The 25,067-nt window shown below is 42.3% G+C and overlaps 1 protein-coding gene across 1 annotated transcript in view; it reads right to left on the minus strand.

Annotated features, from left to right (window-relative positions):
* LOC124287458 (probable serine/threonine-protein kinase fhkB) overlaps window positions 1–13,890 on the minus strand; it is a 41,001-nt gene extending 27,111 nt beyond the window's left edge. Inside the window, exon 1 of the mRNA XM_046724010.1 lies at window positions 13,765–13,890. The gene's annotated coding sequence lies outside the window, so the exon portion shown is untranslated. The remainder of the gene's footprint in view (window positions 1–13,764) is intronic.
* Between the last annotated feature and the right edge of the window lie 11,177 nt (window positions 13,891–25,067).

Below are 25,067 nucleotides of genomic sequence, written 5' to 3' on the forward strand. Positions count from 1 at the left end.
AACCTGTCATCCCATGAAGACAAATTGAGTGGGCCGCGACGTCGAACTGCCAGGAGATAGCCAAGGAAATAAGACAACTGGTCAAGTACGATCTGAAACTGGTCCAGTATAAGAGACATACAACCTCTGATGTAAGTATCTTGATCGGTGAAAGAGTGTTCCACTGACGCCACAATCGCGTCCACCGCCGAGATGATGCAGTTGATTGAGGGAAAGGAACGACGAACAGCTATATCCATATGAGACAGTTCTCTATCTTCAACTAAAAAAGCTGAACAAGACCTCTTCCAACAAAGTGTTTGGACATCCTCATCCACCGGAGGGGTAGTAGCCAAGGACTGAAAACCATGGGAGTGAGCTGCTGGTAGCGAAAATCTAGGTGAAGATAGGCCATCCTTAATCCGTTTAAGACTTTAAAGGCATGATCCAAGGAGGTAGTGACATGAGCAATACAAGACCGTGGTGGGAAGGTATTAGATGTCAAGTCTCGTTGTCTCATGGAGAAGGAATGAGATAAATCCTCTGGGTTCTGAGACATAGGGAGGTGGAGTTTTCCCACTATCCAAGCTAAAACTTGAGGCTCATCGACAAAATCCAAACTTCCCTCTGGGGAATCCACAACGGAATGGGCTGGAGACATGGGATCAGGTGGACCACCAGGACTAGGCACTGTAAAAGATGGTCCAAGGGAAGGAGCAGTCCCCGTAGAGTGAGAAGCCCGTTGTTGATTCCAAGCGGTAGTTAGAGCACTTAACATTGCAGCCAAATCTGGGGGAGTAGTAGTGTCCTGCGCAGGAGTCCAGGAATCCGGTACAATCCAAGTAGAAAGACGCAAGGAGGCAGGAGGCCCATCAGAAGTAACAGCACGATGAGATCGCAACTGGGAAGAACATTGATTAGATCGACGATCCGTAGAACCATATCTATGTCTGGAGGGGGACGAACCAGGAGATGATGCACAAATGGAGACCCACTGAGGAAAACGGGAACGAGGAGGGGAGATATCGGAAGTCCCATGATGACGAGAATACGAATTCCGAGAGGGTGACATTGAACGAAGAACCGATCTCAACGGTGTAGAGGGAGGTGTGTGCTTGGTTGAATGCAAACGAGTCGAAGAATGGCGTTTCGGCGATGAAGTAGACCGATCAGGTTTATCCGGTGAACAAATCCGAATAATAATAGGAGACTGATCCCGACAACTCAGTAAAAGTCGCGACCCTGCTGAGGAGGCGTGACTGTAGGATCCAACAGAGTTCGAGGAATTACTCAAATGATCCTGCGAAAGGTATTCCGCTGAATACTGCTTGGAAGAAGGCCGTTTCGGCGAAATTCTATTCACCACATGTCTTCTGGTGAAGTCTTCCGTTTCGGCGAACATTGTAGGGAAGTTGGACAGTCCGGCGAAATTCGAGGTGGAGGGGAGCGGTCAGGTGTGATTCGATATGGCAGATTCGGCGAAATAGAAGGTCGAGGTAGCTGGACACGAGACACACTTCTTTCCGCCAAATGGGAAGGAGACGGTGAAGTAACCACTGACAGGCGGTGAGGCGAGGTAGACTGGTTTCTCTCACTACTGGATGAACGACGAGAGCGAGAACGGCTTCTGCGCATGCGCTGTGTGCAGTCAGGTGTAGAGATCAGCTGATTCTTGTCCGAAACAGATAAACCAGGTTGCCGAGATAACTGGTCCGGTGAACGAGAGACAGAGAGCGTAGTTCGAAGGTCCTGCTGTGTAGAGGTATCTTGAGGAGTGGTAGCAGTCTCAACAACCACTACCCGGGACGTGGTCGAAGACTAAGGACTCGGGCTGGAATGTTGAGAGCCCAACAAATGCCGAACATCTTCCGATAAGTAAGAATCTGACGACGCCCTCATGTAATCCTCTTCATTTGAGAGATTAGACTGTGACCGCCGAGCATATAACATAGGACGCTTAAACTTTCCTTTCTTGGAGGGACTGGGTCCATCAAGTGAAGCAGCATAATGAGCTCTGTCAGCAACACGACGAGCGCAAGCCCGAGTATAGTCCCCAAACGCCTCGAAGGTAAGGTCCTTGCATTTATCGCAACGAGAGTCCCATTTACATTGTCCCATACAGTCCACACAATAGCCATGTGGATCACACGCAGAGAACACTTTATTACACCGGGAGCATTTTTTCCTCTTCTTAGGTTGGTCAACTTTCCCCATGTTGTAGACAAAGTCGAAAACGTTGAGCAAAGTAACATACGTCCACACTCGTGTGCGACAAGAAAGAGAATGATGATTCGGAGATAGTCACGTGGGCTTTGCATGAGAGCTAGGAAGCTGTCTTATAATGAGGGTAGCATGGAGTGCATGGGCGGATGGACAAGAGAGGCCTAAGGAAAAACGTTTACACCGTTCCACTCAGTGTCGAATCAAGAGAGAGAAGTGCATACCATGAGATAGGATAAGTTTAAAATTTTAGGAATACTCACTTTTACTGTTTCACAATTCTATATTGTTATCTATACTAGCCACATAAAGAAACTGTGCATTGTCATAATATATTATGCCAGTTGATAAGTACGATAACAATGTCAAAGGTACATATAAACTTTAATGGAGGGATCATGAGACCATAACAAGTCGGGAGAATTTCAATTGAAAAGTCAATCACAATGATGTCACGAGTCCACAAGCGGGACAGGGGTCAAACGACCATGTCACAAGCTCAATAACAGGTATGTCCACCATCAGCATTGAGACCAGCAGTGCATTGACGACGCATAGAGCCTATCAAATATGCAAGGAAGGCTTGTGGGATGTCACGCCAGATTCTCTCAAGTTCTGTTGCAAGGTCAAGGACGTTATCTGGCAGATGAGGAAGACGGCGTAGACGGCGATCCATCTCGTCCCAAACATGCTCTATCGGGGAGAGATCCGGTGAATTTGCAGGCCAAGGCAGTAAGTCAACGTTGTGGTGTTGCGCCGATGGCGGGCGGGCATTGTCCTGTTGGAATGTTAACCCAGGGCCATGACATTGCAGAAAAGGAATTGCCACAGGTCGAAGAATCTGATCCCTGTAGCCCACACCAGTTAAGTTGCCCTGAACAATCACCAAAGGAGTTCTTTGGCGTGCTGTTATTCCACCCCAAATCATCACGGAACCACCACCAAAGCGATTCCTCTCCAAGACACAGGCCTGTGCATAACGTTCTCCCACATGTCTATAGGCACGTTGACGTCCATCACCATGGGAATTGTTAAACCTCGACTCATCTGTAAAAAACAACATTTCTCCCCCAAAACAAGGGTCTGCGGAAATGATTTCGGCACCACATTCAGCGAGCTTGTCGATGACGTTGTGTCAGGATAGGCCGTATGGCGGGATATCGTGGTCTGATCCTGTGATGACGTAAACGTTGTCGAACTGTGTTGGGGTGGATACGGCAAAGTCCTGGGATGGTTCGGGCAGTCATTACTGCAGTCTGAAACCTGTGGCGAAGATGGGTCACCCTTATCCATATGTCCTGTCTTGGCGTTGTTACACGTGGACGTCCAGAACATGGCCGATCGATGATGTCATTTGTGTTCTGGTAGCATCTCACCAGTGCAGAAATGGTGTTCCGGTGGCAGTGGAAATGTGCAGCCACTTGTCGTTGAGACATTCCCCCCACAGACCATCCCAATGGCCTCATGACGTTGTGCAGTTTGAATCCTTATGTATCTACACAGGTTTGATAAATTTAGATTTTAAATTTTTGTATGCACAGTTTCTTTATGTGCCTAGTATATATTGTACTCTAGACTTTGATAAACTCAAGCTTTTAATCCAGTCAAGCTGGAAGTTGGTATTTATTAACAATCATTCTCTTCAATTTGACATAATATAAAACATGTCTGAAGCCAATTTATTCTGCACAGAGCTTGGGTGCAGACTGGGGTGCAGAGTTGCATGTTTCGGTTTCAGAATTGATTCGTCCATGCACTAAAGTGTGACGTCACACTCAGAAAGAATTTCATGCATGATTGAGGAATCACATCCTGGCCTTTTATAGTGCTCATAACTGTTTAGAGGTGACTGTTAAAAGTTCTGCAGGGATTTGTCTGTATGGATTAATGGCAATGGAATTTTACATTCAAAACTATATATTGCTACAACAAGAAGTGCCTGGGTATCTGGCTCGTTTCAATTACACAACACCTTAAGGGCCAAATAGCCTCTCTTCACTCAAGGGTATCTCATGTATCAGGGTTTATGTGAAATTTCAGCAACAACTTTTCAGTGTTATTTAGTGCTTAATCACCCAGAGAAGTAAGTGGTAGATCAAACTTTCAGCATGAACACCATTATAGTGAGTGAGTTGGGTTTTACGCTTTTAGCAATATTCCAGCAATATCATGGCAAGGGGCACCAGAAATGGGCTTCACACATTGTACCTATGTGGGGAATCGAACCCGGGTCTTCAGCATGACAAGCGAATGCTTTAACCACTAGGCTACCTCACCGCCGATTCCATGGAATCACCAAAGCATTCAATATCAGCTGAACATGAAAACATTTCTTGATATTTATTTTCACGTGGCTTAAATATTCAACTCCACAAGAATATGATTTCTTTCCATGACACAAAGAACTGTTCTCAAATGTTGGGTGTATTACAATAGAATGACATATCTGATTATCAGAGTGAGTGAGTGAGTTGGGTTTTACGCCACTTTTAGCAATATTCCAACAATATCATGGCAAGGGACACCAGAATTGGCTTCACACCATTGTACCCATGTGGGGAATTGAACCCCAGCCTTCGGTGTGACGAGCTTACGCTTTAACCATTAGGCTACCCCACCGCCCCTATCTCACAATACCTATTAAAAGATCGGTAATAAGATTTGGGGCCTACCTTTAGAATACAGCACCACAAACTTTAAAAATAAGTCATAATACCCTTTTACGTAATGTAATGTGATTTTGTTCGAAAGCAAGATCTCGAAACAATGCCCTATGACGCCTGCATGGCAACACGGTTGTCTGGCTCAGCGAGTGCGTTATAAGCTCCGCTCACTAGTGTTTCATCTCTACGAGCTATGTCATTGCATAAGGCAAACGATGTTGAGAGTTTCCAGTAGTTGTATACCTGCGGATGCGCAATGTTTTGCAAGCACCAGTTTGAAATATTTTTCTTTTTTCACTAATACGCTCATATTTATTTGTATTACGGGCTGCTGGGGTGTTAAGTGTTGTGTATTTTGTATTTTGTAATTTTTTAAAATTACATATATATTTTTGTCATTCAGTAAGTTGCACCATTACATAGAAAAGTGTTTTATTAGTATTTTTTATTTCGAAGCGGTAATAATGCATTACACTAGACACGTCAGTCGTGTTTGTGCCGGTTCTGTCAATGCATTCTATTTATTAGGATTAATTCAAGGGATTAGGGTTAGGGCTGGGGCTAGGGCTAGGATTAGGATTAGGGTTAGGGTTAGGGTTAGGGTTTAGGGTTAGGGTTGGGGTTGGGGACCTAATGCAATATAGTAGGTACATGTCCGGTGGTTCGGTCAATGCATTCTATTTATTAGGATTATTTCAAGGGGTTAGGGTTAGGACTGAGGGTTTGGGGTTTAGGGTTAGGGTTAGGGACCTAATCCAATATAGTAGGTACATGTCCGGTGTAATACGTGAGTACCATTTGTTGTTTTGTTTTTTTTGCATTTTAATACTTTTTTTCACACAAAAACGGGAAACCAAAAACGTCAAAAGTACATTATGAAATGGGTTAATGTAGAGATTTTGGGCTAATCTTTCACACGCAACATAAATTCTGTAAAGTAATGATTCGAAGGCTAACTCACCCTCGTGCCGTCACTACACATGCATATGTCTCCCTCGTTCCTTATTGCGATCCATTTTATCCTTACAGTGTTCCCTACATCACTTTTCTGTCACAAAATCACAGATTTATATAAAAGCGCGTCATTCATGCATGCACCGTGAAATCTACGTCTGACGTCTGACGTCAACAACCCTTTTCCGTTTGAGGCATATCGGCTCATTCCACGCCACATGTTAATTTGTAGATTACGGAATGGGACGAGTGTGCCAAATGGCATCAGATCCATTCGGCAAATGTCCGTAGAATAAAATCGCATGACACCAAGTCTACCTGTAGCATTCGTAATTGTCCGTGACCTATTCAACTCTTTCCGTTCATTTCCGTGACGTCACAGAAATGACTCGATAAATTTGCACAGTATGCAACAGTGTGGACGTAGCTCAGTCGGTTAGCTGTCGAGCTAACAATCCGAAGGTCGCGGGTTCGCGTCCGACGGGTTCTCACAAACTGGTTGCTTGTCTTAATGACACGTGACCTACGCCAGAGATCGTCCTCAGAGAAGTTATGGTGCTGTATTCTAAAGGTGCTCCTGATTTGGGGGAAAAAAACAAACAAAAGGATGTCTCATGTATTTATTTTCTGATTTATGACAAAGTAGAAATATTGTAATGCACAAGACCCGTTTGTTCCTGAGATGTTTTCTCACATAATCAAAACAACAAAGATTCTGTCTTATAACCCTGTTATGACAGACATGGCAACATTTGTTCAAGGTTCATTTTATTGAAGCAACACTCAAATTCCTTTCACAGAGGGTGGTATTTGTATGGTAAATGAAATGTCTGCCATACAAAAGTGATCTCGCTTATAATGCCTGTAATCCATACACAAAATCATCCAAACTACTTCATCAATTTCTGAGAGGTCACACATATAATTATAATATGATAAATAATACAATATCAAACAACAGTGATTCATCCGGGATGCTAACCTGTTTCCAATTCAGATGTAGTGTATTTTAGTAAGTAAGCATATTCTTCCTTATTGGTTCTATCATCAGTGAAACACGCTCAATGTCTAAACTTAGCTGTTAGGTATATGAATCTTGCTTTGCAAATTTGTCATGATATTTGTACAGACATCTGGTGGAAAAAGGCCACTAAGTTTAACAGTATAAATGGTTGAACCATGGGCGGATCCAGGAATTTTGAAAGGGTGTGGGGTTCAGGGGGTTCAAACCCAATGTGGTTTTAAGTCATTTGTTTTGGGGGTGGGGGTGGGGGTGGGTTGTACAAATCCCTGAACCCCACCCTCCCCCCTTTGGATCCATCCATGGTTCAACGATGTCATATACTTTGGCCAGTGTTGTGACACTGTTTGCAGAAAACAGGATACGGAAACCAAACCAATTTTTCGAACATTAATCCCTGTCATATGTTATGATTATCAAAACTATTCATGACCAATAACCACAGACTAGCATCACAGTGACTGACACAGGCAAACATTACTCCCATTCAAGCACCCTGCAAAAATGTTGAGGGAAAAATTCTTTGATCACCAAAATATATTCACAGACACACACTCAAGTGCACGCAGCACTCATGCATGCACGCACACACGCAGGAATGCACACACACACACACAGACACACACACAAATCTTGGCAACTCTATCACAGCAGTAGTTGGTGGTCACAATATATTGAAATACATTTAAAACGGTGTAAAATGTGAACACATTGCCAGTCTTTCTGGTATAGTATTTGATAGTCACTTTAAAGGTACAAAGAACTATAAATGCAGATACAATCACTCATATTAAACAAAGGAACACCTATTTAGGGGTCATACACGTACTAGTGGTTGCATGCTGGGTAATGTGAAGTGTGGACGTGTTCAAGTCAGCTCCCGATATGGGTATACAGAGCTACAATCGGCTCGTTTTCACAACCTAGCAGGACCAAACAATCAACTCATGGATTGGGTGTGTCCAAAAAGTATGTATCGTTGACTTTGAGGCTTATTCTAGCGATATCGATGTTGCTAACTCTGAGTGGTGACATGGAGTGTAACCCAGGCCCCAAGTCAACGAGGCAGTCAACTCTCTCACAGGAGGATACAGGGGTTGTGGGGCTCACCAGCAAATACTCAACAGATGATCTAATGGACGCTATTATCGGGTTAAAGTCTGATGTGAAAACTGCAAACGACCGCCTCACTCAACTGGACACGAAAGTGGTCAAAATGGTGGCTCAGGTGAGAGAACAACGAGACGACATAAATAAGTTGAGTGAAGAAAACATAAGGATGACTGAACAGCTACCTGTTATGAAAGATAGACTTGATGATTATGAATCCAGGTCTAGACGCAATAATGTGCTTTTTCATGGCATAGAAAGTGAAAACAACGAAACCTGGGAAACTTCGGAGAAGAAAGTTCGTGAGCTTATTCGAGACACTCTTGACATCCCTCAAGCAGACGATATTCTTATTACGAGGGCCCATCAACTCCGGAAGGGAAAACGTAATCCCCCAATAATTGTGAATTTCGTTCTCACCAACGACAGAAACAACATCCTGTTCACTGCGAAGAGGAAACTAAAAGACAGAGAAGATACAACACACGGAGTCACCAAGGCTCTCACACAGAGAGTGCGGGAAGCCCTCTGATGCCCTCAAAGCATGCTTATCATCGATGGAAAAGTGTACATTCATGACCAAGAAAACAACGTAAATAGGTGTATTTCGGATGGAAAACGCCAACCACAAGTCACAACGGAATCACACGACCACGCCCCTTTGTTTACACATAGTAACGGAAGTGAAGGGGAGAGCACTCTAAACAGGAAGTCGCGATTGAGCAAAACAGCGAAATGAGGACTCAGCCAAGGCTCCATTAGTATTATCGGCAGGAATATAGAGGGCTTAAGTAAACACGTGAGCTCCACCTTTAGCGATTTTGAGAGTTTTTGTTGTAAATATGATATAATTGGATTCAGTGAAACATTTGCTAAACACCCCACTGATTACGAAATGTTATTGTCCGGATTTCGATCATACCACTACTGCAGACCCAAACAGAAGCATTTGGGTAGGTACAGCGGAGGAGTGTCTGTTTTTGTGAAACCCGATATTGACAAATATATGTACAGAGTGCTTGAAGATTGTGAAGATTGTGTTGTTCTTTTGTTTCAATCCACGAGATTTGGACTTGACAAAGATATTGTGTTAATGTTTGTCTACATATCACCTGAAAACTCCCCTATATACAGTGGTAAGGATTTTGATGGCATTCAGCGTTTGGAACAATATGTCGAAACCATAAAGCATAATTTTTATCAGCATCATATATTACTGGTGGGCGATTTTAATGAAAGAATGAAAACATTTTTAGATTATACTCCCTGTGATGATCTCTGCTATGTCCAAAACAACAGTAAGGACTACCCAAGTGATAACTTCCAAACTCCGCGCAATATGAAAGACAATATCAGATATAACAACTATGGAGTATCCCTTGCAGAAATGTGTTGTACACATGGTCTACATACTTTGAATGGAAGGTTGTTTGATGATAAGGAAGGCAACTTGACCTGTGTGAACCATAATGGTGCTAGTGTTGTGGATTACTTCCCCTATTTCAGCTCTTTTGGTATTCATGAAAGAGACGAGTCAAACCATTTCCATCTATATTGTTCTATTGATCTTCCTGGTGCAGCTTCAACTCAAAGGTGTAAAGACAACAATTCCAATCAGTCATGTATTATGGATCAAGAGGCATGGATAAAATGCAACTGGTCCCCTGAAACGTACAACATATTTTTAGTTGATTTTCATGAATTGTTTATGATGCAGTATGACACAATACATAAACAGATTGAAGAAAATGCGGAAGAAAGCGTCAAAGCATTAACTGATCTCTACCAGGCTGCAGCAGATAAATTCAAGATAGTTTACAATAAATTCTCTTTCCATGTATTCCAAGCAGCCCCCTTGGTGGGACTCCGAATTAGAGCATATCAAACAAAAGAGATACTCAGCTCTTAGAGCACACAGATCAAAGGGTGAAAACATTGATTCATATATATGTCAAAAGAAACTTTTCAAATCTACATTTCAACTGAAGAAAGACTTATATCTTCAAGATCAAAGGAGAAAACTAAACCCTAAACAATTCTGGAGTGTATTAAAATCAAATTCAGTTTCTCGTTCAGAGACTCCAAATATTCCTGTAAATGAATGGCATGATCACTTTCGGAACCTTTTATATTGTGAATCTGCCAATGATGCTATTGAAGAGACATTATGTGAGGATATAAATGACAACATGGCATCACAGTTGAATGATCCCTTTTCAGAACAAAACATTAAGAGTGGCAAATCAGCAGGACCAGATGGCATAGCCGGTGACTTTTTCAAGGCTTCTAGAAGTTATATTGCACCATTATTAACTAAACTATTCAATAAGTTATTTGAAGATGGCATTTTCCCTGAGATTTGGGGAAAGAGTATCATCTGCCCCTTGCATAAATCTGGAAGCAAACTGGACCCAAACAATTTCAGAGGTATTTCTTTGATCAACTCAGTGTGTAAAATTCTTACTTCCATAATCAATAACAGATTACAACAATGGTGTGATAACAACAACATAATCTCAGAGGGTCAAGCTGGCTTTAGACATGGTTATTCAATCACTGACCATATATTCACCTTACAAGCTATGGCAATCAAGAATTTATCATCAAATATTGTTTAGGAGTCTTGTGAGCATTGGTGTGAAGGGGAAATTTATGAAATATATCATCAAGATGTACCCATCATTATGTGCTTGTGTCAGAACTGATACTGGATTATCATCTTATTTCAACTGTAATGTTGGCACAAGGCAAGGATGTATTTTAAGTCCTCAAATTTTCATTATTTTTATAAATCAGCTATCACAAATGCTGGAGAATGATGGTGGAAGAGGTATTTTTATATCTTCACAAGCCAAGGATGTTTATTCTCTCCTATTTGCTGATGATGTCTCATCTGTATCTGATAGTGCTATGCAGCTCCAAAGGAAAATTAACGTTGTTGAAAGGTGTTGTTCAGAGACTGGAATGAAGGTGAACCTGAAAAAGACTAAAATAACGGTATTTCGCAATAGAGGTCCGCTCAGGGATTATGAGAAGTGGTTTTTAAATTGAACACAAATTGAGGTTGTTAATATGTATAGATACCTAGGTATTGTGTTTACTCCAAGATTATCATGGACAAAAGCGAAAACCTGTTTATCATCTCAAGCGAGGAAGGCCATATTTTCTATCAACAATTATCAAAAACGTTTTGCATATATTAACCATCATGAATTGTTTAAGATATTTGACTGCACCAATACTCTGTTACGGATCTGAAATATGGGGAACAAGCTACTGTAAAATTATTGAAACTGTGCACACCAGATTTTGCAAGTCATTTCTTAAAGTTAGTAAAACTACCAACAACAACATGGTTCTGGTAGAGTGTGGGAGAGCTCCCCTCAAGTATCAATATATCTCAAGAGCAGTCAAGTACTGGTGCAGACTGATACAGCTTCCACGAAACAGACTTCCTTATCATTTAGTTTAATGATGAAAACTCTCGATGATAATGGTAAAACAACATGGGCTTCTCATATTAGGTTGATATTATTCCAATATGGATTTGGTTTCTTATGGATGTCTCAAGACATAGGCTGTATATCCACATTCATGGTAATTTTTAAACAGAGATTCTATGACTGCTTCACTCAAAACTGGCATGCATCACTATTTTCGTCACCCAAATGTAAATACAATTCACAATTTAAATCATCTCTAAGCATCGAACCATATTTAACCAGTGAATTGCTACCAAATCAACGTAAAATCATAACTCAGTTTCGGTGATGTAACTTCAGACTCGCAGTGGAATGTGGCCGTCATACAAACTACCCGTATAATGAACGTCTCTGCCTCTTTCGTAATGCTGCTGACCTTGATTACATCGAAGATGAACTCCATATATTATTAATATGTCCAAAATATTCCCAACAAAGATTTGATTGTTTTTCAATACATTTGACTCAACCACCGACAATTGAAACCTTCATCCGATTGTTGTCATCAGACAATATACATATTTTAAAATCATTGAGTAAATATCTTTCACAAGTTCGCCGTAGAAGGAATGAATAACTGTAAAACAAATCAATACTAAACTTTACTTCGCTTTACTCAGTATGTATTTACTTTTGCCAAATGTATGTATTATGGGCCTTGGGCCTAAATTACCGAATAAACCTGTCTGTCTGTCTGACATATTTCAAACATGCTTGACAAAGATTTGGTGTCCATTTTCAAATAACTTCACTTGTCAATGGTTTGATTTGGGTTTTTTTACTCGCATATACACCACAGGCACTTGTCTCAGCTGGAATGTTGTACATGAAACATTCAGCAGCGCTCACAAATCACCATACCATCTATCACCGTGGCTACAATGGCAGTAAACAGGAATCTGATAGAATGAGAATGATACTCATTCTAGAGTCTCATTTGGTTGTATGATTTCCAGGGAGCTGAGAATGATATTGGAGTGCACACTGCCCCAAAGACTGGGGTAATATCAGTGCTGTACCCTAAATAAGTAAGTGAGTTTAGTTTAATGCTGCTTTTAGCAATATTCCTGCAATATCACAGCGGGGCTTCACACATTATACCCATGTGGGGAATCAAACCCAGGTCTTAATCATGACAAGCTAATGCTTTAACCACTAGGCTACTCCACTGCCCCATTGTACCTTAAGCAATGATTTTGAAAATGGAATGTTCGCACACATCGTATTTCTCTGAACAAACAGAACAAACCCTGAATCTCACTTCAGTCTCCTGAAAATTAATTTGGCGACTTTCAAGAACTTTAAAACAGAAACAAATATGATGGTCAATAGTGCCTTTACATTGATGTTTTATTGACATCTCACTCATCAAAATTACAGCTACATCATGGTGGACAGTAAATTATCAAAGTATAGACCAGATGAGTGAGTGAGTGAGTATGGTTTTACGCTGCTTTTAGCAATATCACGGCAGGGGACACCAGAAATGAGCTTCACACATTGTACCCATGTGGGGAATCGAACCCGGTTCTTTGGCATTACGAGAACGCTTTAACCACTAGGCTACCCCACCGCCCCCAAACAAGATAGTATCTTTAGTGTCCCATGGCAGCAGGGATATGCAGTCAGCTACTCCATAAGCTTGACCACTCAGATGTTTGAAAAGAAAAGTTTTTTAAAGACATACCAGGAGAGCGTATCTATTGAGCTAAATATATATAATCATCATTGGCAATGGTTATCTGTTAGACAGACAAACACAGCACAATTTTAGGAAGCAAAACAAGTGTTATTTCAGCTGGGACTGCTAATCTTCCCAAACATTGTCATTGGTACATGACCAAAATTATCGTAAATCACATACTTTGACATTACAAGTTGTTCACTGGTCTCGAGTGGGACATGGGCTGATGTACCCTAAGGGGAACATAAAGAAACATTGAGGGTACATCAACCCATGGGCCCCTAAGGGGACCAGTGAACAACGTATTTATCTTACCGCACACCTCAATGGTAATTTTGAACTGTTTGAAGCACGGGTATCGGATCATAGCATGGAGTACCAGACGACAAGAAAGATAAATTTAGAGTTATCTCCCTTCCATCGGTTTGCATTCACAAAACATCTGTAATTTCCGTAAATCATAGAAGAGCGCTTCAGCCAATCAGAAAACGACATTTATGTGTGCGGCAAGATAAAGACTTATGACTATCGTACTGCTGCAAACCCTTTGTGAAAAGGGGATTGATCTTTATCTATCATCTCTTACAAGAAGCATGCATACTTGTGACTTATTCTGAATCCTCAAAAGGTTGTATTTAAACAAACACATACCAGTTGCTATGGGTTTGACGGAATGGTATCCATGTGTGCTGTCTCTTCCCACTCACAGACAAAATGCTGCGAGCATTTGCAGCAGATCTGTCGGATGTCCTCCTCAAAGTGCCTCTCCCCAAGGATGGAATGATCTCACCCTCTACACTTGTTTGCTTGCTTATGCAGCTTTGAAATAACACAAAGAAAGCCCAGTCATCTCCGATCTGTCACAGTTGCAGTGCTTATGTCAATGTTGGGCAAACATTTTGTGTTGAAGAAAAAGCTAAGCGAGAAATGAACCGAAAAATGGAGAAAATATACTAAAGGATCATGAAGTTAAGGATCATGAATCATTTTTGCAACTGAAACATTTAAATGAACTCCATGTTCACTACAAAAAAGAACATCCTTAAAAATATTCATGATCCCTAACTTTCTTGCTCAGTATATATTTTGACAGTGAATATCGCGGTCTGTGGACATCATTCACAACCTGCTATAGCAGGTACTTTGAGCCTACCACAAGTCATACACCCATTCTGTGCCTGGCAGCTAACAGCTATGTATTGAGTCAGACCGCCAGCAGTTATGTTTACAAAGAAGTGACTACTGTACTGCAGCAAACTCATATATTTTGTTTACAAGTTTAGTTCTTTTTAACTAACATGTAAATGGTATAGTGACAATGCAAGGGGCAGTAATCCAGTAATTAGCATTGTTCACTTTACTCCCCTGATAGCAACGTTCGTTGGGCCAACATTGGCCAACGTAGGCCCAATGATGGCCAATGTTGGTCCAACATTGGCCCAACGGACATTGCTATCTGGGTCTATGGGACTCATTATGGGCATACACAAACCCAATACAGCAAAGCCAATACAGCAAAGTCAATACACAAAACCAATACAGCAAAGTCAATACACAAAACCAATACATCAAAGTCAATACACAAAACCAATACATCAAAGTCAATACAACTGGGCAAGATTTACAAGAATCCTGGAATGCCCTCTGGTGGCGAAGATGAACCTGAGGGGAGGGAGCTTCAGTACCTACCTGTTGGGAGGAAATATCTCTTCCTCTGACATCAGATCTCCTCCTCCTCCGCCCGCTGACAACACTTGCATCACATCGTGGAATCCCACAACATATCAGTTGTTTACACCTTGGAATTTCATAGGTAAATCCTTATTATGTGACAAAAGACCATATAATCCACCTTGATTCCTGCAACAATCACTGACTGTATTTTAGAGATGTAACATTATGGTGGGATCGCAATACTGTACCAATCCCAACACTATACTGTAACATAGTACTCTCATTGTTTTAGTTGATATTCTTCTTGTTGCAGGTGATTCATAACCCTGAATCATAATTTTGGAGTGAGTGAGTGAGTGTGGTTTGATGCAGCTTTTAGCAATATTCCAGCAACATCATGGCAGGGAACACCAGATATGGGCTTCACTTATTGTACCCATGCGTGGAATCTAACCCAGGTCTTCAGCATGACAAGCCAATGCTTTAACCCCACCGCCCCCATAATTTAATCGACATAAGATCAACATAAAATATTGTAAGGTAGAAACATGTAGGCGAGAGAGCACTGTGTGTTTCACACAGCCAACAGGAATATACTAGGCTACACCACCGCCCCCATAATTTAATCGACATAAACCATTGTAAGGTAGAAACATGTGGGTGAGAGAGCACTGAGTGTTTCACACAGCAAACAAAATTATACTAGAACATCTGCATAGGCTGGTCATTAAACAGTGTCTGTTAATATCCAACAGTTCAAAAATACACTACAAAACATGCTATGTTTTTATGTCTACAGGAGTCGTAAATCGATGATTTGTATCTGGGGCCTCATATCACAATATGGCATACAATGCTACACTGTATTGTTACACCATTACTGTACAGTCAGTTTCTTATACTCAGTCTTACTTGTCAATGTAGTCTCGAACCAGCTCAAAGGTAGCTTGAGAGTAGGTCCACCAATCATCCAATTTCCTGGTATAGCCAGGCAGTTCCTGGTTCCTCTTTGTGTGCTTCAGGTTCAAGCCCATGTTGATTTTGTTGGCCTTGGGGTTGTCCCTGCTGCCTGGGATGACGAGGATAGAGACGGTGAGACGGGACAAGAACAGCCCTGATATGCCAAGCCGCTGAGCGATCATATAACCAGGCATGTAATTTGTCTCCAGTGACTGGAAATATAAATGTCACAGCATGGTGATGGTACCCAAGCAAGTGAAACATACACCAGGGCCACGTTCAACTAAAAGATATAGCAAATGGCTGGGACAAAACATTTTGTAATATCCATCAATTCGTTATGAGCATGTTTGTTAACTGTACCTGCTGTATCGCAGTAGATTGTATATAATCAATCTGGAACAAGCCAATCAGTGACTGAAAGCATCCACATCAAGGAGGCATGATGACACAGAAGGAACTATCTCACTGAACTCTCTGATCTGACTCCCTTATCATAGGTCACAGGGGACCAACTTTACTCCAGAGAACAGCTGACTTACCAATATGGCCCCGACTATGCATCTATGATTGTACATTACAGTCTGTGTGTGTCTGGGTGAGTGTGACTGAGTCAGGTTTCATGCCACTTTCAGCAATATTCCAGCAATATCTGGTGGAGGAAACCCTAAATTGGCTTCACACATTGTACCCATGTGGGGAATCAAACCTGAGCTTTTGGCATGACGAGTGAACACATTAACCACGGGGCTACTAAAGGCAAAATGGTGCAATATCCAGGTGCCATGTTTATATATTAGTCAAAATGGTGTGATGACTGTGAAATACTTTCACAGAACTAGGTGTACTACAATAAGAGTGTCTACATGAACATAATGGCTGTTTTTGGATGGTAGCGAAAACGCGACTTTTGTCGTACTCTGTATATCAAGGACATGTGTTGAATAAAGCATGACAATTATGGTGCTCACCTCTTGTCTCCGCATGACATTTGTTATGTCTGGCTCAACCGGAACACCAACATTCATCCGAACTCTACCATCTTCCACATCTAGGACCTGAACACAGAACATATCATGTCTTCATGCTTATTCAACTATGATTTGACAAAATAGGTGACATGGCTCTACAATGAAAATACAGAAAACATAAATTTCAATAAAATGTTGGTGTCATGGTGGCAATTCAGACAAGCATTGTCACTAAGGTGACATAATCCCCCGCTGCAAATTATCAAACCAAACTTTATAAAGTAAAATGAAGTGTTCAAACACACACATATTTTCAAGACTGACTTTGACCTTGACATGACTGACTGACTGAGTTTGGTTTTACGCCGCTTTTAGCAATATTCCAGCAACATCACGGCGGGGGACACCAGAATTGGGCTTCACACATTGTGGCCATGTGGGGAATCGAACCCGGGTCTTCGGCGTGACGAGCAAACGCTTAAACCATTAGGCTACTCCACCGCCCCACCTTGACATGAATGTCATAGTGTATGAAATATGCAAAAAAAGAAAATGCAATTTTTAAAGTAAAAAGTTCCCGAAGCAGACGTAAAAATACACTCACCCACGAGTTTCCTCCCTTTTCCCGCGTAAACAGTCATGTGACCAGCCTTACTTGTCACTCTCTCCTGATTTTTCTGCCCAAGCACTTGGATCTGCTGTGAAATCCGAAGTGTTCCCAGCGGGGAGGTTGGGAGGGCTTGACCTCATGAGTCAGGATAAGTATAAAAATATCAATTTTACTTTAAAAATTACATATTTTTTCTTATCCTGACTCGTGATCTTTTGCTTATAGAATCCGACGGATTAGTGGTGGGTCAGGCCACTTCCTGGATTCATCAGCTGTCCTTAGATACGTCCTGTATCCCCCCCATTGGAACTGCGTAGCGGCATTCCGAGATCCTATTCTTCCAACTTCCGTTATAATTCGGGGGGACCACTTCTTGTCTTACTTCCATCTCAGACAAGTTGAATCATCTTGATTCATGTGGCTTCAGATAAACTAGTATCTTCTTATTACCAGATATCTTATAACAACCCATAGATTATGATAACATCTTTATCATAAATGAATTGCGACCCCTTCACATACAGGTAAGATCTTTACCCGTACAGGATCTTTAATCACTCATGCTAGCTTGTCCTAGACTGTGCGCAGGGACTTTCAAACTAATACTTTTCTTTAGTGAAAGTTATCAACAAGTCAACGTGATAAAGGGTGAGATTTTCCAACTCAGCGCCTTCGTGGAGCCGTTAGTAGCTTAGCTACAACGAGAGGCCCAAATTGGTGAATGCCTGAGACGTCTTCAGTGGCTATGTCTTGGAGGTAGTGGTTGGCAAACACCGTGTCCTACTTCTAAAAGCAGCCCTCCATAATTGCTGATATAGAGCAATTTCCATGCAGAGCTAGTGTTGACACCAATGCTCTGACTTCATGTGGGTTGGAAGCTCTTTGAGGTTCTAGTCCTGCTGCTTTATAGGCGTTCAATATGAAGGCTCTCATCCAGAACGATATCGTCGTTCTTGAGACTTCTACTGATGTCTCTGTGGACAATGGGATGAATAGGCGCGCTTGAATTTTCGTCTCCTTGTCTTAGTTCTTTGAAGATATATCTTCAGGGCTCTGACTGGACACAAGGATAGGTCCTCTATATCCTCTGGTCCGAGGATTGTAGATAGCGCTGGTATGTAGAACTGTCTATCTGGCTAACCAGGTAGTTGGTTCTTGGCAATGAAGTCCCATCTAAGTCATAGATGAACTGCAGCATGTTGCCCCGTGTCGAATCTGGTTTGATCAAAGTCTAGCGCATGTATCTCTGATATTCGAGCTGCCATGGCTAGCGCAAGCAGGAACAGAGTCTTCTGTGTCAGCAGCTTGAGGGTAGTCTGGTCTAGAGGTTCGTAGGCATCACTTGTAAGATGACGTAGAATAACATTCAGATCCCAGGCCGTAGCTCTGAACTTATTTTGCTGGTCCTCCTGTTTAAAAGATCTCAGCAGAGCAAGTAATTCTAGTACTCTCGTCAACTTGATGCCTATTTTGATGGTAATCACTGTACTGATGACGGTGAGGTATGTAGATAATGTCGAACCTTTCAGATGTCTGGTCTGTCTAAGATGACACAGGTATTCCGCCACTTGAGGATGAGTAGCTTTCATCGTAATGAAGTCTTTCCGCCTTGCATAAGTCTCAAACTTCAGCCACTTGTCATCATACATGTTACGAGTAGATCTGTGTAACGCTAACGTTACTGCCTTGGCTGCCCTGGCGGAGTATCCTCTTTTCTTCAAACATGTTTTGATACGTTCCACACGTGTAGCTGGAACAGTGTTGGGTTCCTGTGGACTTGCTTGGTGTGCGGATGTATGAGTAGGTTCGGCCAATCTGGTAACTTGATTGTTGGACTTCCGAGATCTTCTATTAGGTCTAGGAACCATACTCTAGGAGCCAGTATGGCACAACCAAAGTCAGTTGTAGAGCCTGTGTCTGTTTGATCTTCAACAGTACTTTCGGTAGTATTATCAGGGATGGAAACACATAAGCGTTTAGTCCTTACCAGGATATGGTCAGCGCGCATCTGTTGCCCAGGCTTGAGGATCTGGAACTGGTGAGACAAATGTCTGTAGTTGTTTGTTGAACCTCGTGGCAGACAGGTCTATGCATGGGGATCCTATTTCCCTTATGATGAGCCGAAATGCTGCTGGATGGGGCATCCATTCCGTAGGTGACGGGTGCAGTGGTCGGGAGAGAGAATCTGCAAGCACGTTCTTGGCTCTGGGTATGTGACACGCCTTTATCCAGATGTTTGCCTCTTCCATGATGTCAAACAACTGGAATGAGTAGGCTTGGTGATCTTGTAGATCCTTGCCGATTTATGGAGAATGCCACTGTGGAGTTGTCCGTGTGGACCATCAGCATACTGTTGATCAGCGAGCTCGACCATAGTTGTAAAGCGTTGATCACAGCTTTCATCTCCAGCAGATTGATGTGATGATGATGCTCTGTTTTGGACCACTTCCTTGATGCAACTTGATTGTTGATATGTGCAACCCAACCTTGTATCGATGCGTCTACGTAGAGATGTGTGTTGAAAGCCGGCTCTTGTAAATAGGTCCCTCCGCAGATGTTCGACCTGTGGGTCCACCAAAGTAGGTACCTCTTAAGATTGTCTGGCAGCAAGATAGGGTCGACGCTGTCCAGATGTTTTGTCAGGAACCGTTGCAGCGGCTTTAGTTGTAATCTTCCTGTGCGAGTAAAGTCCTGCGCAGAGGTTAATAGACCGAGTAGACATTGCCATGTTCATAGTGTTAATACTGCTTAAGTAGTGGAATCATGGCTTGTATCTTGACCCCCATGATCTTCTGGGACCACAATTCGATTCTGTGTTGTGATAATTCTTATTCCCAGCAATTGAAGATCTTGCTTGATTCTAACTCCAACTTCATCAGGTTCACTAGCCATCCTAGTTGCGTGAGCAACTTAATTGTGAAGTTCAGATGCTGTCTGAGTTGATTGGTTACCGATGTAGTATTCCCCTGTACCACGGGTTTGTTTACAAATCAGTAAACATGCTGGAGCCTGCTCTGTCAGTGGGAGGCATTGTCTGACGTGGACCAATCAGCTTCCAAACATGAGGTCACCGGTGTTGAAGCAAGTTGGCCTCCATAAAATCTGATGCCATTAGTTGGTTGAGTAAAAGCGCGCGTAACTCTACGCCGCTCATATAAACCTCTTGAATAAGGGTTGCTCCAAGTGTAAATTCTTGTTCAGTGATATAAATCACGTATTCCCATTGTGGATAATATAAACCAGCATGACGAAGGAGGCTGTCGAGACGTATGTCTGTATGGATCTTGAAGAAATACCGATGTTGAATCTATACTGTAAGCCATTAAAAACGCAATTGGTATTTGTTGTCCTGAAACTCACAAAAGTTCTATTGAAGATTTTTGCCTGCGATACAGAGGATGTAGGGATAAAAGGCTGTGATTCTGGCCCATTTCGAGTTCGAGTCCCGGAGCATTCCTCTCACATGAACTTTGATACTTAAAACTGAACCTTTGACATTTCTCGTAAACACAACCACATTCATGAAACACGTTGTGCACATGCATTACCTGCACCCAGGCCCTGTAAAAAGCACAAGGAATTGTGGAACTCAATCACTTTGAGAAAATGCCACTCTTGACACAAGACGAAAGGAATCAGGTTATCTGTATGGTCAGCCAAGGTGCTTCAGATGTGATGATTGCCAGGCACTTTAATGTGCATCCATCTACTGTAAGTCGACTCAGACAACGTTTTCGAGCTACCGGAAGCGTTGCTGATCGTCCGAGACCTGGTACACCACCTGTGATAACAGCTCGACAAAACCGCAATATCCAAGTTGCACCCTTGCGAAATCGGTTCCAAACAGCTGATGATGAGGCAAGGAGGACAATTGGGACAAGTCATCGTCATTTCAGCGCCCAAAAGGTGCAAGGACGCCTTGCTGCCTTTAACATCGGGTGTCGTCACCCGTACCGTGGTCCAACCTTATTGCATCGCCACAGACTTGCCAGACAGCGATGGGCAGCAAATGGGGCCAATCTTGGCAACAGGACATGGCCAGATGTCATTTTGTCAGATGAATCCAGGTTTAACTTATCCTTTGCCAAACTGTGTCCTTGAACATGATCGTTTTGGAGGGGGTGGTGTCATGATCAGACCACCGACCATCAGAGGCTGCAGACCATCCAACAGCTGTTCCTGAGAAATGTGTGTCTTTCAATGCCCCAAAGACTGCGAGCATGTCTTGCAGCGCACGGTGGACACACACGATATTGACTGCAAGTGACCCCTCCTTTGTTTGATGTCGTTGTTGCGTCACTGATGTTGTTGTTGACTGGACATTTTCAAATGAAATTATTCACAGATGTTCACTTAAAACATATCTGCCAGTTAGGTTTATATCTGTTGAAATTGGTGTGAGTAAAGAAAGTATGAATGTCAAATTGCGTTTTTAATGGCTTACAGTATAGTTGATAGGATATAAATTCCTAATCCCCACGCTGAGTGACGAGTGTTAATAATATCATCTGTACGTCCGTTTAAGGATACTTGAAGGCGTTGTTAACCTTAAGCCCTTTACAAAGGTCGCCTTGAGGTTCTCCAGTACTTGAGATATCGGCTTCATAGGTGATATCATATTGGAGTCGAAGTCATCAGCTTATATGCAGTACGTCTCTGTTGGGTTGGAGTGAGTGAGTGAACTACAATATCCGCAGGCCATCTGCTACCGGGTATAAGACCTCAGCATCCGTATAGATGAACGGATTCTTTTCATCAAGTAGGTTGTCTCCGAAACTGAACCAATACAGGTATAAGGTTTGTGCAGGTTGTAGAGTTGTGCAGGCTGTAAACTGTAGAGATCGCAAATGTTGTAGATGTTTTTGTTGAGTTTTAAACTCTGACAAAACCATCTGTTTTCATCAATGCTTCGTTTTATTCAGCTGTATGGTAATAGAGTCGACGTCAACATCCTGCCTGTTGATGTAAGGGTTTGTTAACCCTGTAGATGTCTGCGTTACTCTTATCTGCCTGTAGATCTGAGAGTTCTTGAACCTTGTAGATGTCTGCAGCTTTCTCAAAGCTGTGCGTAGGTTAGAAGGTACCTTGTATATAGGTTCAATCGGAGGAATAGTTACCGAGTCAAAGTCGTCATTACGCATCTTATAAGTGTCGACTTCATCTATATCCTTAGAAGGAGACCCCGAGTTCAAACCATTGGCTATCCAAGCTGTAACCTCTGAGTCCGGGAAGACGAAGTCTGGTTGTTCATCAGTTATCTCCTGATCAGTAGAGCTATGCCTCCGCGAATCATCCTTCTGCGAACCGGTATCCTTTCTCGAACCTCCATCATCCTTTCACAAACAGAAGATTCCTCCCTTCGCGAACGTCTATATTGAGAGTCCTCTCTTCGCGAACCTCTATCTGTGGATTCAACTCTTCGCGAACCTCTGTGACGTGAGCCTACTCTTCGCGAACCTCTGTCGCTAGATGTATCCCTTCGCGAAAGTCTGCGATGTGAGCCTTCTCTTCGCGAACCTCTGTCTCGTGATGAGTGACTTCGCGAACATCTGTGAGAGATATGAGATCTCGATCTAGAACGGTTAGGTGTAGGAGATGAATCCTTCGACGTTCTCGAATGTTGAGGGCTTGCAGATGTAGAACGGTGAGTAGGCATGTCATGTCTTCTATCCTCCTCCAAGATAACAGAGTCGTCCGACTGGAGACCTTCACAAAGGTGTACGTTCGCCAACGTAGTCTTGAGACGTAGTTCTATGTGGAGTAGGTTCGCACAGGTCCGTAGGTTTACGCACGGCGTCAGTAGATGAGAGGCTTCGCCGAGCCTTCGCTTCTTCCTCGAACCTCCGTTCCATCATAGCCATCATCTGGTTGGTGAATTGTCTCAAAATTTCACCCGGATCAAGTTCTGCGTTGATTGAAGCTGCTGATGAATTGTGTGCTTCAACTTCACTATGTTGAGAAGTTGGTGGTAGTTCGTCAAACAGCTGGCCTGCTGTGACCGGTGCACGAGACGATCTAGTAGTCGTGGAAGTCGATTGAGTCGCCGATCTCGTAGGTACTTCGGGTAAAAGTAACAGGGGATCATAAAAAAACGTCTACTTCATGCGGAGGTAATATCTTTTCGTTGAAGGATCCTGATGCGTTGACTTACTAGGCCGCGTAGATTTACCGTCCAATTTGGTAACAAATGCTTTCTTCTGCGACATAGAAGAAGACGACATCTTTTTCTTAGCTTGAGTCGGAGTCAACTGCATTGTAGCCGAACTCTTCTTAGCCCACGTACCAGCAGACTGCCCCTGCAACGTACTTAACATAGCACCAGTATTATGAATATCCGCAGTAGCAATCAACATACGGTTTGCAGGCTGATCTCCTGTTTTATCAGCCATGACTTGAGATGACTTCCTCACCCGATCCATGGCACGTCTATAGATATAACACAAATATTGATTAAATTGTAGATTTGATATTTCAACACAATAAGTACAGCGCAAGCTGGAAGAACATGGTTTTATGCACGAAGGGCATTGGGGGTGAGGATCAGCCATGGATAACCTGTGCCTGCGAACACTACAAGATTTAATGAAATGTAAACAAAGTTACATAACGATGAAATTATAACACAAATACAAATCATTTTTACACAGTTTTTACATATAATACATAGTAGTTATTGCCAAATCCATACACAGCGTAATTTTGAAGAATAGGACCTAAATAAAAAGGACATAATGCCGTATACGAGACTCCAGTGCTCCCCCAACCATCCACTTGGACGAAAAGGGAGTGAGTGCCAAGTAAGGCTGGGAAAGTTTACGTGGGAAAAGGGAGGTAACCCGTGGGTGAGTGTATTTTTACGTCCGCTTCGGGAACTTCAAGGGATTCAAGTGTTTCCACTACCATTCGAAAAGAAAAGGGAGATAAGCAAAAGATCATGAGTCAGGATAAGAAAAAATAATTAGAACAAGGAGTAGCTTAATCACAAAACACAATTTGGAGGTATTTTTCTTGTATTAAAGAATGGATAACATGCAGCACTTTTTGGAAGCTATATATGTAAAGTCAAGTACAATTTACAAACTCATGGTTCACCAATGTGAGGGAGGTTCTCTTTGAATGCTTCTGTTTTCAGTATTTCAGTAACATCATTAGCTTAATATGGGTGGAAACCCCAAAGGGATGCAAATATTGGTAGAACCCACAAATATTGTTTACAAACTAATCATTAAAATCAGGGTGAATAGGGGTTTCAAACCTATGACCATTGGATTATGGCATGTCTGAGACACAAGCTCTGCACAGACGTGCCTTGGAAAACGGTCCACTCATGCCCCCTGATATGAAATACTGACAGAGAAGCTCCAGATATTCAACAACATGCACAAGGAAAGGTATATTGTACAGATTGTATCAGGCAGACAGTTCACCATCCAAAATCATGGTCTGATTCACCAGTCTGTTTCTGATCATGCTAATAGGTTATATGTCATATTTATTGTTTGTTAGTTGTTTAACACCCAAATCAGCACTATTCAAAGCTACATAATATTCCAGCCAGTACCAAACAATCCAGGGCTCGATTTCAAGAAAAGAAACTTTCTTGCACTCCGTTCCTGCAATTCATCGAAAGACAACATATCATCTTGTCAGTAATTATCAGAAATGTTCAGGCGTTAAGTCTCACGCCGCTTTTAGGCATATTCCTGCAATATCACAGTGGGGAACACCAGAAATGGGCT

This window comes from Haliotis rubra, unplaced genomic scaffold (genome assembly GCF_003918875.1).
Source record: "Haliotis rubra isolate DU_JTF1 unplaced genomic scaffold, ASM391887v1 Scf400, whole genome shotgun sequence".
NCBI lineage: Eukaryota > Metazoa > Mollusca > Gastropoda > Lepetellida > Haliotidae > Haliotis > Haliotis rubra.